Source organism: Copadichromis virginalis, linkage group LG9 (genome assembly GCF_057382275.1).
Source record: "Copadichromis virginalis isolate Kocher_CV1m ecotype Utaka linkage group LG9, C_Virginalis_male_GT1.1, whole genome shotgun sequence".
NCBI lineage: Eukaryota > Metazoa > Chordata > Actinopteri > Cichliformes > Cichlidae > Copadichromis > Copadichromis virginalis.
In genome coordinates, this window is record NC_140626.1 from 4,477,695 (window position 1) to 4,490,771 (window position 13,077).

Sequence of the window (13,077 nt, forward strand, 5' to 3'; positions counted from 1 at the left end):
TCCTGCATGTGTGGGTGGTTGTGGTGGAGCGGGAAGAGGGAGGCAGCTGGAGATGGGGAGGGAAGGAAGGGAGGGGCAAGTGACCCCTCCCTGGGGCCAGCTCCCCCGCTGACCCCAGTAGGCACCCCCATACTCTGCGACCCGCCAGGGAAAGGGGGCCCAGGCCCATCCAGACCGGGGCCCGGTGCAGCAGCGCCTCCCGGCCCCACAGAGCCCGGGACAGTCCACCCAACCCCACCACTTGCTGTGGATTTTGACCTTGGATTGCTTGTTTGAAGTATATAAAGTCTAGAGGCCAACAAACCTACGTGGCATTGTACATTTGAAAGTTGGTATTGATGTTTGGTGACATTTCTTTACTTATTCTTCAATAAGATGCTGTGGTCTAATTTCAAAGACACCAATAATGTTGCTCATCCTCCATTTTTTGACCTAACAGATAAATGATGAGTACTTTCCTTTCTATTAGTCACAGCGGATCAGTTGATTGAAAACACAAAACAAATATTCTACATGCTCCTATTAAAAGCATGTTGTCATTGGATTCGACTGTGTTTCTATGTGCCTTCTTTGTTATGCTGAATAACTGCAGGAATAACTCCAGAAGAAAGCTGGTGTCCTTGGACACCACATGGAAGCTTGTATAAGCCCTCCAATCGCACTTACCTCCATATTAATTCTTTAGAGGTGACTTAAATACCACGGAGGCTTCAAGCAATGGCACATGAGAACAACTGGTGGCATTCACGAATTCCTCACCGCTGGCAGTTCAAAACCTGTGGAAACAGAAATCATTTATTTGCACAGGGCTTAAGGGAAGCGTACGTGCATTGGTACTCATGTGTCAACAATGCTCTGATGTAATCTGACTACTGTACTCAGGATGTGTTGTCTAAATGTGATACATGAGACAACAGAGCTGCTGTCATCACTGGGAGGAGAGATACAGGATGTTATTAATATTCCCTGGAAATCTGTTGGGTTGCTCAAATTTGGAGCTGGGAGTCCTAATTTGTCTATTTATTGCTCCGTTGAAACTATAAGCTGTTGATCTTTTTTACATTAACTTGTTTTCAGCTCAGCAACTGCATCAACTCTGTCTGTGATCATTTTCTTTTTTATATTATAATTTTTTTCAGCTAAAGACAGAAAAAACAGGACTAAATCAACCCAACATGTCCATAAGGCGGTGGTTGCCCTCCCGGGGGGGGGGGGGGGGGGGGGGTCAGAGATATTGCAGGGGTGTGTGTGTGTGTGTGTGTGTGGGGGGGGGGGGTATGAATTTAAAAAAAGGACTGCTTGGACACTGCTGCCAAAGTAGGTCTCCCCGACAGAGTTTGTTTCCCCTGCGTCGGGAGCAGCGCTGGGCTCTTCAAGTCACGGACAAACAGGATCCCACATTCTTGATTTTTAGTTCACAAACACTTCTTGTAATGACTAACTACTCCTGACATGTTGGAGATGTTAGCTCTTTAAACAGTAACATTACAGTGGGATACAAATAATATCAGGCTGGTCCTGCCACAGTTTGTTCCCCCTGTCCAAATCACAGACAGACAGTATCCCACAGCTGTTTATGTTTTTAAAGCCATTTTGCACAGAGAGAAATGTTTTGAAAAATGTATTGGTAGCAATTTTGAATATTCTTACAGAGTAAAAAAAAGTAAAAAAAACAAACAAAAACAATACGTAAAATAATGACACCATAAAGACCGTTTGTTTTTCTGTTATTTAAAAGAGATAGTAGCTTATTTTATTGCAAACTGTAATTTATTGTAGTTTGCTTTTATTTGTTTAATTGTTTACAGAAGGTTTGAGATGTGAAATGTCACATCACTGCAGGACACTGCAGTGGAGTATGAAAAGAAAATACTGATGTGTGTGGTTGGAGGATGTGTTTGTGTGGGGGGTGCGAAGATTTTCTTGTAAAACGGGGGGCCTAGTGAAAAAAGTTTGGGAACCACTGCCATAAAGGAAATGACATTATCTGTAATAACTAAATCTGTCACCTGGATTGCATTTACACATTTAAAAAATAACATTTATTGCTGGGTTTGTTTTTCCAATTAGATCTGAGAATGTAACAATAAAGTCATTGAATAAACATGGCTGCTTCCTAATTGGTGAATGTTTTTTTAAAATAAACTCCTGAGTTAAAAATCAATCTTGGCATTGAACCATGTCTTTATTGCTCCATTTATAAGTTACTGTGGGGTGTAAAGAGGAAAATTACAAAACTTCCAAAGTGTCCACTTACACTTATGAACATGAATATATGTGTGAATAGATCTTAAAATAAAAAGGGCAGACATTGCATGAGCTTTTAATTTCTAGCTGACTGACTAAAAGTTGCCATTTCATTTGCAGTAGTGCTATCTGTAAGCATGAGAGGTAAACTTGTGACAATGTGAGATAATAATGCGGCAGAAATAGAAGGAATTACAGAAATGATTTGCAAGAAGCAACAGCTTCAAAAATACTTGATGATGAAAAACTCAGAGGAGTCATAACTTTCAAACAACCAGTGAACTGCAACATCCATAAGACAGCATTGGATGACAGCTGTGACTGAAACCAGAAACAAAAATGAACTTTATCATAATAATAAACAGTGAAAAGGTGGAGAACAAGGAACCACCCATAGCAACAACTCATTTATCAAACATGGTTTTGCTTCTATTAGGAGTTGGACATGTATGGATGATAAATTAGGAGATATATAATGGTGTTCTGTGGGCTCACTTTTGTTTTCATCACAGTTTATTTGTCAGCACATAGGACATTGATTGTAAACTCATAGCCAAAGCAATCAAAGAGCTTGTCAGGATCACTTGATCTCAGCTGACTGATGTGCATTCTGCTTGCTGAACGACAGACTTTGAGCTGAGAGTCTTCAAAATTTCTGAGCCTAGAAGAGTTTCACAAAGGAAAATACAAGTATCTGCCGATGCCTGCAAATCAAGCACTTAACCAAAGATGTCCATACCTGAAAAACATACAAGAGCTATAATGTCCTTCATCTAAAAGGCTGCTACATTTAGAGGATATATGCCTCCATCTCCATCAAAGATCCTCTTCTCTCACTTTTCCTCCTGCCTGGAAGCTTCATATTCAGCCACCCTCTTCAATAAATCCAATATGTCCAAAATATCTCAGCCTTGCTCTGGCTCTGGCTATTTCTTTGTGTACATAACAGAGTAGACAACAGAAAAATACTGACTGTGTGACAATAACATGACACAGACAACAACACGTGTTACATATTTATGATGCAATGGTGCAAAAAATGTTGGAATAATCTGAAACTCTACACATTTATTCTGACCAACCCAAAATTACAGGGAGGGTAAGTTAATGTCCCTTTTCTGTTTTGATAATTATATAAAAGCACAAGCACAAGCCTAGACTGGTTGCCAGTCATCTCAAGGGGTTAAGCTACAGCCTTATCATAATGTTCTGGAAGTCTGGAAGAGTTCTGGGTTTAAAATCTCATGTTATTCTGCTGATGTGCTACAGTGATAAACAGGGAATTGCAACAGTTAAACCGGAATAGCTGATTGGTAATGCCGTAACGGACTTTTTAAAACAGTATCCTTCCTCAGTGTTTGAAAAACACAAATGCTTGAGTAAGTAGGATCAGGACTCTGGGATAAATATATATTTTACAGTACCATAATTATCACAAACACACTGGACATTAATTATACATGAGTCCAATGATAGATTCTCTGGGCCACTATTTGCACCCTGCTTGTGCAAGCATGCATGAATGCAAACACATACTCACACATGCCCATATCACTCACACACACACACACACACACACACACACACACACACACACACACACACGTAGTGCTTATTCTCTTTCTGCTTCTGTTTTTGAGAGAGCATAGAATGAATCAAGAAAAAGAAAAGAGAAAAAAACCCGGCTTGTTTAAAGAAACGTCTGCAGGGCAATATTTGATCAAATCAGACTGCTCCCTGCCTTGCTAATATTCAAAGGATTCATCTGCCGCAGAAATGTGAATACGTAATGTGTGTCTATGTGACAAAACAAATATAACAGGGGACAGGGATAAAGGGGACACACAAAAGCAACTGAGAGCCAGGGAGGCACAACTACCACATGTAAGCAAAAAATATTATACACCTTGTGATGTGATTTAATTGCTGTGCAGTGAGAACGATTGTCCAAATGTTTCTTTGCTTTTTGTTTTAACCAGGATATCAACGTACACTTGTGCCCCAAACAGCTCAAATGTGCTCAAATTACTCTTCAAGTAATATATGCAAGAGTTTTATTTCACTGGGTATGTTGGTTGTATGCTTTTACTTTGAAGCAAACAGCAAACGGCTTTGTACAGTAAGATGAACAAGATGTTGGATGAGATGGTTTATAAAAGCTAACAGTGTGGAGTGATGAACTAATTTTGGTTAGCTTGTTTAGGCCCTGGTCACGTGTTCCTAGAGACTAATTATTGGACATTTAGAAACAACCAGTGGTGGTTTGTTTCCTGCCTGGTTGTTAGCTATTGCTATTGCTGACAGAAAATATGAGTTTGATCACTAAAGCTCCGTTTATATAGACGTAGAGAGTAGTTAGCAACTGCCGGTTGCTAGGGAAAAGTGTCTATATCATAACGAGTTAGCTAGTGGTTGCTGGAGGTTCATTGCCTAGCTTGAAATTGGTCACAAAGGGGTATACAGCGCTATAATGAAAATCTCATTGTAATTGCTTAGCTCGCTAGCAGATTGTCACGGTTACCGGTATTTTGTGCAACATGTGTACAAGCACTTGGAAACTACTTGCCAAACAGTAGTGACTGCTAACTTCTGATTTGTGTGGCCCTTTTTCAAGTTTTACTACACCGTGCAGAGTGATTAATGAGTGATTGCAGATACAGTAAGTTGAGACCAACTGGATCAACCAGGTGGGCGAGGATGGCAATCCATTAGCTACAAAAGCAATTACTAGCAGGCTTTTGGTGCAGCTTTCTGTTTGTGATTAGTTTCACCCAGCGAAAGCCAGCAACATCTAGTAAGCGCTGACCAACTGTTTGGCAACTGACTTTTTTAACCAAATGACCAGAGGCTGCCAGAGGGTCAGGCAGTCTCTAGGTCTGTATGACTGTGACCTTAACAAGCTGTAAGCATAAACTTGATGCGCAATACACAAACACATATCTTCTGACTATTGCTGAATAACAGACTAGTAAACTACCACAAATTAACTCACCAATACCGAACTACTTCTAGACGTGCTGGTGGAGAGGTCCAGTTCATGAAGTGAGTTTACTTAGTACAAATGAGGCCAAGTAGATAGCAAGAGCTACAGGTCCCTGTGTCTGCGTCTGCCACTGTAATTCTAGCATCCAATTAAACAGGGCATGGAAAAATTCTCCAAAGCCACTAAAGTTGCTAGGGTCATAGAGAACAACACTGTCTAGAGGTCATTAAAAGCTAAAATCACTCTTTTGTAACAAACAGCAATGCTTTGCTTTGTAACAACATAAAACAGGGCATTTAACATGAAAGTCTATGTGGATAGGTTGACTTTTGGGGTGATGCTTAACTGGCCATTAGAGTTTGACCATGAAAGTTATGTTTTTTTGCAATTCTAAAATGGTTTAACTTTTCAACTATAGAGATTGATGCTGTTCTAGCTACCAGGTTGATCATTTGTGTGCTAATAAATTTATTTGATGTTTGTGTACAGCAAATGTTCATCTTTGGAGTTACAACTTGGAGGAAAACTTGTAGATTTAACTGGAGACTCTTGAAAAAATAAATAGTAATTCTATTAATACATGTTTTTCCCTGTTTTCATCTATTGACAGAAGGACTCAAACTGCATTAACTCCACAGCTTTGACATCACTGTGTATTAAGTTTGCACCGTTGCACAGTTATTGAAAGCGCAACACCTTTTCACGTTTAACTACAACTTGAAGAATACATGGTGATTTATTTATAACACTGCATTTAATTGGAGACACATTTGTAAAAAAATGTAATTGTAATATTAATAAATAGCTATTTTATTTCATTTTCACGAAGCCACTCTTCTCAATGTCCTTCATTATAGTGGGCTAACTTCTGTGAGTCAGGGCTCCCTCTTTCATCCAGCATAAATCCCCATCTACTTGAACACAGGTACAGCATCCAGGAACTATTGTAACAGAACAGGATATGCAGACTATACCTTCATATTTTGTTCTTTGAGCTTTTTTATCACATCCCACAAGACTTTCCATTTCTTGTGTAGCTCGTTTGTGCAGTCTCTTTTGAAGTAAATGTTCAATCCTTGGCATACAATTCTTTCTTGCTTCCAGGCTGGTTTTTTTTTTATATACAACAGTCAAAAAAAGTGAACAACAATCTCTCCGAGGGGCTCTGTTATCTTTCAGTTTGGCATTTATTGCGATGGGTTCCCTTCATGCAAATCTCTAAATCTCCTGTCGGTTTAAGTAATAATCGGATAAGTTCAGTCACAAGCCCATGTTATATGTTAGAGCCCTTCAGGATGCATTGCACTGTCCTAACATTTTGCAGACAGTTTAGCAGCACGATTGTTCTTCATATCAACCAGGCTGTTTATTGCTGTTAACTTCTGAATTAAGGCAGCCTTTTAGTTTTTTTAATTAGTTTCTAGTCAGGTCAACAAAGTTTTACTCTTATTAATTTTCTCGTCTTTGCCAACGTTTTTCCCAGAAGATTGTAGCAACTGATGCCATTGATACTTTTGCATAGTGCAGTGGCAGGCGTGGCATTTACCAGTTTTATCCTCAGTCAGGTTAGGACTAGGGCTGATCAAGTGCATGCACTGCATGGTTTGGTGTATGGTACAGGGTGTTAGTTCTCTTCTTGATTAAGGAGTATAACCTCAACATGGGACCTATACCACATTATGAATTAGTGTGCCCAGTGAACACAGGGATGAAATAGTCTGTCTTCAAATTTCCAGTAAGACAGGTCAAGAATGGAAATGTCAAACAGTCATTACTGTTTGACAAGAATTACTGAAAATCAAATTCTAACTCCCGACACCGCTATTGTAGCATGTAACATAGATGAAAGTCATAAGCTTCCTTTGATTTTTACAATTCATCTAAAGTTCAACGTGAATGGCCAGCTGACAAAGCAACATAGCCAATGGAAGAGGCACACTGGATTCAAGACTATGGTGAATACTTACCAGTGCAAAAAGATATGCATATGTGCATTTAAAGAAGCAAAGCATGGCTGATGCATGAAATGCATACAATGATAGTATTCATTTCAAAACTGATTCCCATGGACATGACTTGATTACAGCTCATTATAAAAGAAAAGTGATAGTGCATTATTTATAAGTCAGTGGTAGCATTTGTGACAAGTATAACAATTACAGTCATAAACCAGTAAACTACACTTCATCTAAACGAAATGTGTTCAAACAATAAACTGCAACTCTGGTTGTAAAAGATGTTTAATGTTATTAAGATGATTAAGAAGGTTTTTATAATATAATAGATATCTTTGCAGTTAAACTCTCTCAGGTTCATGTCAGTTCACTTCAATTTGAAATGTACTGTAGCTAAAGAAAGTACAGAGGATATTGAATACAGGATCTGCTGGAGGGCTTTAGCTGTGGTTGCTAACTTTTAATCTCGCGACACTGCAGTTGGAACTTCAGTGTCTCTATCTGCAGAGCACATGGTGGTCAGACTAGGAGGAGTGGGGGAATAACAGATAGCTGAGATTTTGCCGTTTTGTGTTGCTGGTGAAATTGTGCATAAAGTTACACAGAGGAAGAAAATTGTCAATGAACTTGTAATTCTATAGTGCTTTCCCTACTTGAGCACTCAAAGCATATCGCATTTAATTTTTCTACCTACTTACCTATGCTTTCTATCTAACATTAACACTATAATTATTTCATGGTGCAACTTTGGGTTCAGTATCTTCCCATCCATCCATCTTCTTCTGCTTATCCAGGGTCGGGTCATGCGGGCAGCAACCTAAGCAGAGAAACCCAGACCTCTCTCTCCCCGGCCACCTCCTCCAGTTTATCTGGACACCAAGGGATTCCCAGGTTACCCAAGAGATATAATCTCTCCAGCATGTCCTGGGTCTGCCACTCCTCCCAGTGGGACATTCCCAGAACCACCTCAACTGCCTCCTTTCAATGTAGAGGAGCAGCAGCTCTACTCCGAGCCCCTCCCGGATGGCCTGAGTGGTGGGATGTAGATGGACCATAAACTGAGAGCTTCGCTTTTACACTCAGCTCCCTCTTCATAACTGTTACGACCCCTCTGCTAGGCGTCAGGGAGGGAGTAACATACACGAGCCCCCCAACACAAAACTGAGTAAAGCAAAAGGTTTTAATTCCAAACTTTAAACAGAAAACCGACAGGGCTGTGCAACAGACCACTGGGCAGACAATTATTACATAAAGAAAGAACAGTCACGAGTAAAAGTTAAAGGGTAACTAAGGCAGGCTGGCCGCACACAAAATAAAAGCTAGGGTTTTAACTAAGGCAAGCCAGCTTCACGCAATCCTACTCACAGCCAGCTAGCAGCTCAAAACTCTAATCAGGCTAGGTTTAAAGCATGCACCAAGGTTCGACAAAGGTCAGCAATATGAATAAGTTCAACAAAGATCGACGAGGGAGGCATGAAGGGCAAACTGCATGTTCAGTCCTAAGCAGCCGCCACTGAGTGAAGGACCTCCAGCCTTTTGTAGCCACAGGTGGGTACGATCAGCCACTGATTGCCTCTTGGAGCATCATGGGATCCCGGGGCAGCCAATCGTCCGTGTGGTCTGGCACACTTCATTCTGCATAAGTGAGGGTTGGCACGGGTCTCCCAGTAACCAATCACACACGAGTCCTGGAACACATTGATTTAGCTAGAGGAAGGCGGGGCCACCTGAGGCCGGAGGCGGTAACACCCCTCCCCTTAAAACACCAACTAAGTCGGGCAGAAGCGGACGTTGCAGAATGTGAACAACAACAAAGAACAAACACAGTAAAACATGTTTACAAGCGGGACAGACCATCAGCTAAAACATTTTCAGACCCCCTTTTATGGCGAATACTTAAGTTGTATTCCTGCAACAACAAAGCCCAGCGCATAAGGCGCTGGTTATGATTAAACATACGAGCAAGGAACACAAGTGGGTTGTGGTCGGTGTACACAACAAGAGGCAACATGCTGGACCCCAGGTACACGTGAAAGTGCTGAAGAGCCAACAACAAAGCCAGGGTCTCCTTTTCAATGGTGGAGTAGTTTAGCTGATTTTTATTGAACTTGCGGGAAAAGTAACAAACGGGGTGGTTCAAACCCTGCAAGTCTTCTTGCAACAGCACTGCCCCAGCCCCGACAGCACTGGCATCAACCTCAAGTTTGAATGGTCGCGTCAAATCAGGTGCAGCTAACACAGGAGTATGGCAGAGGAGGGCTTTTGCACTCTCAAAAGCATCCTGACACTCACTTGACCAGCCAAACTCAACCTTCGGGCTGAGTAGGTCAGTCAATGGCTTGACTACAGAGGAGAAATTCTTACAAAAGTTTCTGTAGTAGCCCACCATCCCTAGAAACCTACGCAACTCACGCCTGGTGGTAGGTGTGGGAAACTCTTTAATCACTGCCACTTTGGCATCTATGGGCCGGACCTGTCCACGTCCCACCTCCCGGCCTAAGTACGTCACTGTAGCTTTGGCAAACTCACACTTAGCTAAGTTGAGAGTTAGAGTAGCTTGAGCCAAACGGTGAAATACCTGCTGTAACGTTTCCAAATGATCTTGCCATGTTTCAGTGTAAACTACTAGATCATCTAGGTAGGCACTGCAGTTGGACAGGCCACGGAGGACTTTATTTACTAGCCTCTGGAAGGTGGCAGGAGCGTTACACATGCCGAACGCCATGACTGTGTATTGTAGAATCAAGATGGCGCCGGTGTGCATGGCTGACCGTCTGCGACCTCAACTGCGCTTCGGCGTAGTACTCTTTGTTATTTTATCCTTGGTTTTATGTTCTATAGGCGATTGTACGCTAATAACTTATGATAGAGACACGCTCCTGAATCTTCGGTTCTCCTGTCCTCAACGTCTGGACAGTTATGGGGCTATGGGTGGTGCCACTCCTCTGCCGCCCGTCTCCTCCACCAGAACGACCTACTTACCTTTTCCCTTTCTGCATAGGAAACGCTTCAGGAAACGGGGTAGAAGGAGTGGTGCCCGCGTTCGCGTCAAGGCTTATATTAGAGCCATGGCTATGGATTACCCTTCTGCAAGTCGTGAGCTGTCACGATTTATCTTCTACTCCAGGAGCTGCTTTGCGGCTAAATTGTTAAGTCATCGCTGGATATGCCCTGTTGGCCCTCATACCTATCCTACCTGCCCAGTGGCCTATCACTCTGCTCGGTCTTGGATTACACCGCCTGGCCGCGGTGTTCAACACAGCAATCTAAACACCCTGCGACGGGCTACCGCTAATGACCTAGCTCCTCGGACTCGGATGGCTTTATTTAATGTTAGGTCTCTTTCAAATAAGGCCTCTCTCTTAAATGACTTTTTCCTTACCACGGGACTGGATGTTCTATTTCTGACGGAGACATGGACTTCTCCGGGTGAGTTTATCCCCTTTTCTGAGCTTCTCCCTCCTGACTGTGCCTTCTTTAGCTCACCAAGGCTCACTGGTAGAGGTGGTGGCCTAGCCTCGGTTTTTAAAAACAAACATGAAGCACGGCTGCTACCCTCCCCAACCTATTCTAGCTTTGAAGCCCAGTTATTGGAATTGACTGCCCCTCGGACTACTCTGTGTGTTGTGGTTTATCGTCCGCCTAAATACCACAAGATGTTTATTTCTGAATTTGCTGACTTCTTGGGATCCATTCTTTTTAAATATGGTTCTGTTATTATTTCTGGTGATTTTAACATTCATGTCTGTTGTATGGATGACAAATTGGCCAACGATTTTCTAGCACTAACTGCTTCTTTTAATCTTACCCAATGGGTGAATGAGCCTACCCATGTTAAGGGCCACACCCTTGATTTGGTTTTTTCATACGATGTGGATATATGTATTAAGGAAATTAGAAACACTGGACTTTCCGACCATTCTCCGGTTATTTTCGATCTTGACCTTGGCAACACCGGATCACGCTTTGAGGCTCCTCTTTGTCCTACGCGTACTGTGAATGCCGATACTCTGTTGAAATTTTCTAATTCTTTTGTGAACTTTTCATTTACTACGTCAGACTGTCTTACCCCACATACGCTTGAGAATTTCGCCAATACTCTATTAACTACATGTTCCTCTATCCTTGACATTGTAGCACCGATCAGAATGAAACGCCCCAGAACCTACTCACAATGTTGGTTAAATGATTCTGTTCGTGCCTTACGACGTATGTGTCGACGGGATGAGAGGAGGTGGAGGAAGGATAATCTCCAGTCATCATATGACACTTTATGCGTTAGCCGCTCGAAGTTTCAATCAGCTGCCAGAATGGCTAAAGCTGCTTTCCTATCTAAAATTATCACCACAAATGGAAACAACCCTCGAATTTTATTCAAAATTTTCAACTCTGTGGTAAACCCCTGCCCCTTTATGCCTCTGCCATGCTCCCCGGGCCTTTGTGAAAAATTTTCAAGTTATTTTTTGGATAAAGTCGCATCTCTTAAATCTACCCTCCCTTTGGTGACCGACCGTATGCCCACCCCCAATTGTTCCACTACTTTTTGTCAATTTGAACCCGTTTCTCTCTCTACTCTGAAGCATCTAATTGAGAAACTCAATAATACTAATCTTGTACATGATGTTCTTCCATCCCGTATAGTCAAGGATTGTTTTAGTACAATTGGACCTTGTCTTTTGTCCATATTGAACTCCTCCTTGCTGTCCGGCTATGTACCATCAGCTCTTAAACATGCCATAATCCAACCTGTTCTAAAAAAAAGTAATCTTGATCAAAATGATTATGCCAATTATAGGCCGATTTCCAAACTTCCCTTTGTGGCTAAAATTCTTGAGAAGGTAGTTCTGCTTCAACTTCAGACCTACCTGGATGAGAATAACATTAATGATAAATATCAATCGGCCTTTAAACAACACCATAGCACTGAATCAGCACTGCTTCGAGTTTTTAACGACCTTTTACTAATGGCTGACAATGGACGCCCCTCTGTCCTAGTGCTATTGGATCTTTCATCGGCATTTGATATGGTTGACCATAACATACTATTGGCGAGACTAGAGCACACTGTAGGCATCAAGGGCACCGCCTTGGATTGGTTTAAATCTTACCTCTCCGATCGGCTCTCTTCGGTTCACTTGGCTACCTCCTCCTCCTCCGCTGTACCTGTTTGCTGTGGTGTTCCCCAGGGATCTGTGCTAGGCCCTACCCTGTTCTCACTGTATATGCTTCCTTTAAGTGTCATTTTGGAGAAATACCACATTGCCTTTCACTATTATGCTGATGACATCCAGATCTATTTTGAGCTGAATGATGATCTAGCTATGTCCGTGAGTAACTTTCGAGAGTGCATGTGCGAGGTCAAGCAATGGCTTCTGGCAAATTTTCTTATCCTTAACGATAAGAAAACTGAAATTATGATCTTTGGCAGTGACGCTCTTCGTGCCAAACTTCATGATGCTTTTGGTTTTCTCACCAGTTCTTTCCCTGACACTGTTAGGAATCTGGGTGTGCTACTTGACAGCTCATTTAAACTTGACAAACAAGTATCTGCTGTCGTTAGATCTAGTTTCTACCAACTTCGCCTTATTTCCAGGGCCAAACATTACATCCCGCACAATGACTTGGAAAAGCTTATCCATGCCTTTGTTACGTCACGACTAGATTACTGTAATTCACTTTATTATGGTCTCCACTCTACCCTTTTACATAGATTACAGACAGTCCAGAATGCCGCTGCACGCATTCTAACTAAAACTAGGAAGTTTGCTCACATCACTCCCGTCCTTGCTGATCTGCACTGGTTGCCTGTGAAATTTCGTATTCAATTTAAAATTCTGTTGTTTACTTTTAAAATTACTAATAACACAGGGCCAAGTTATCTTAAGGAACTCT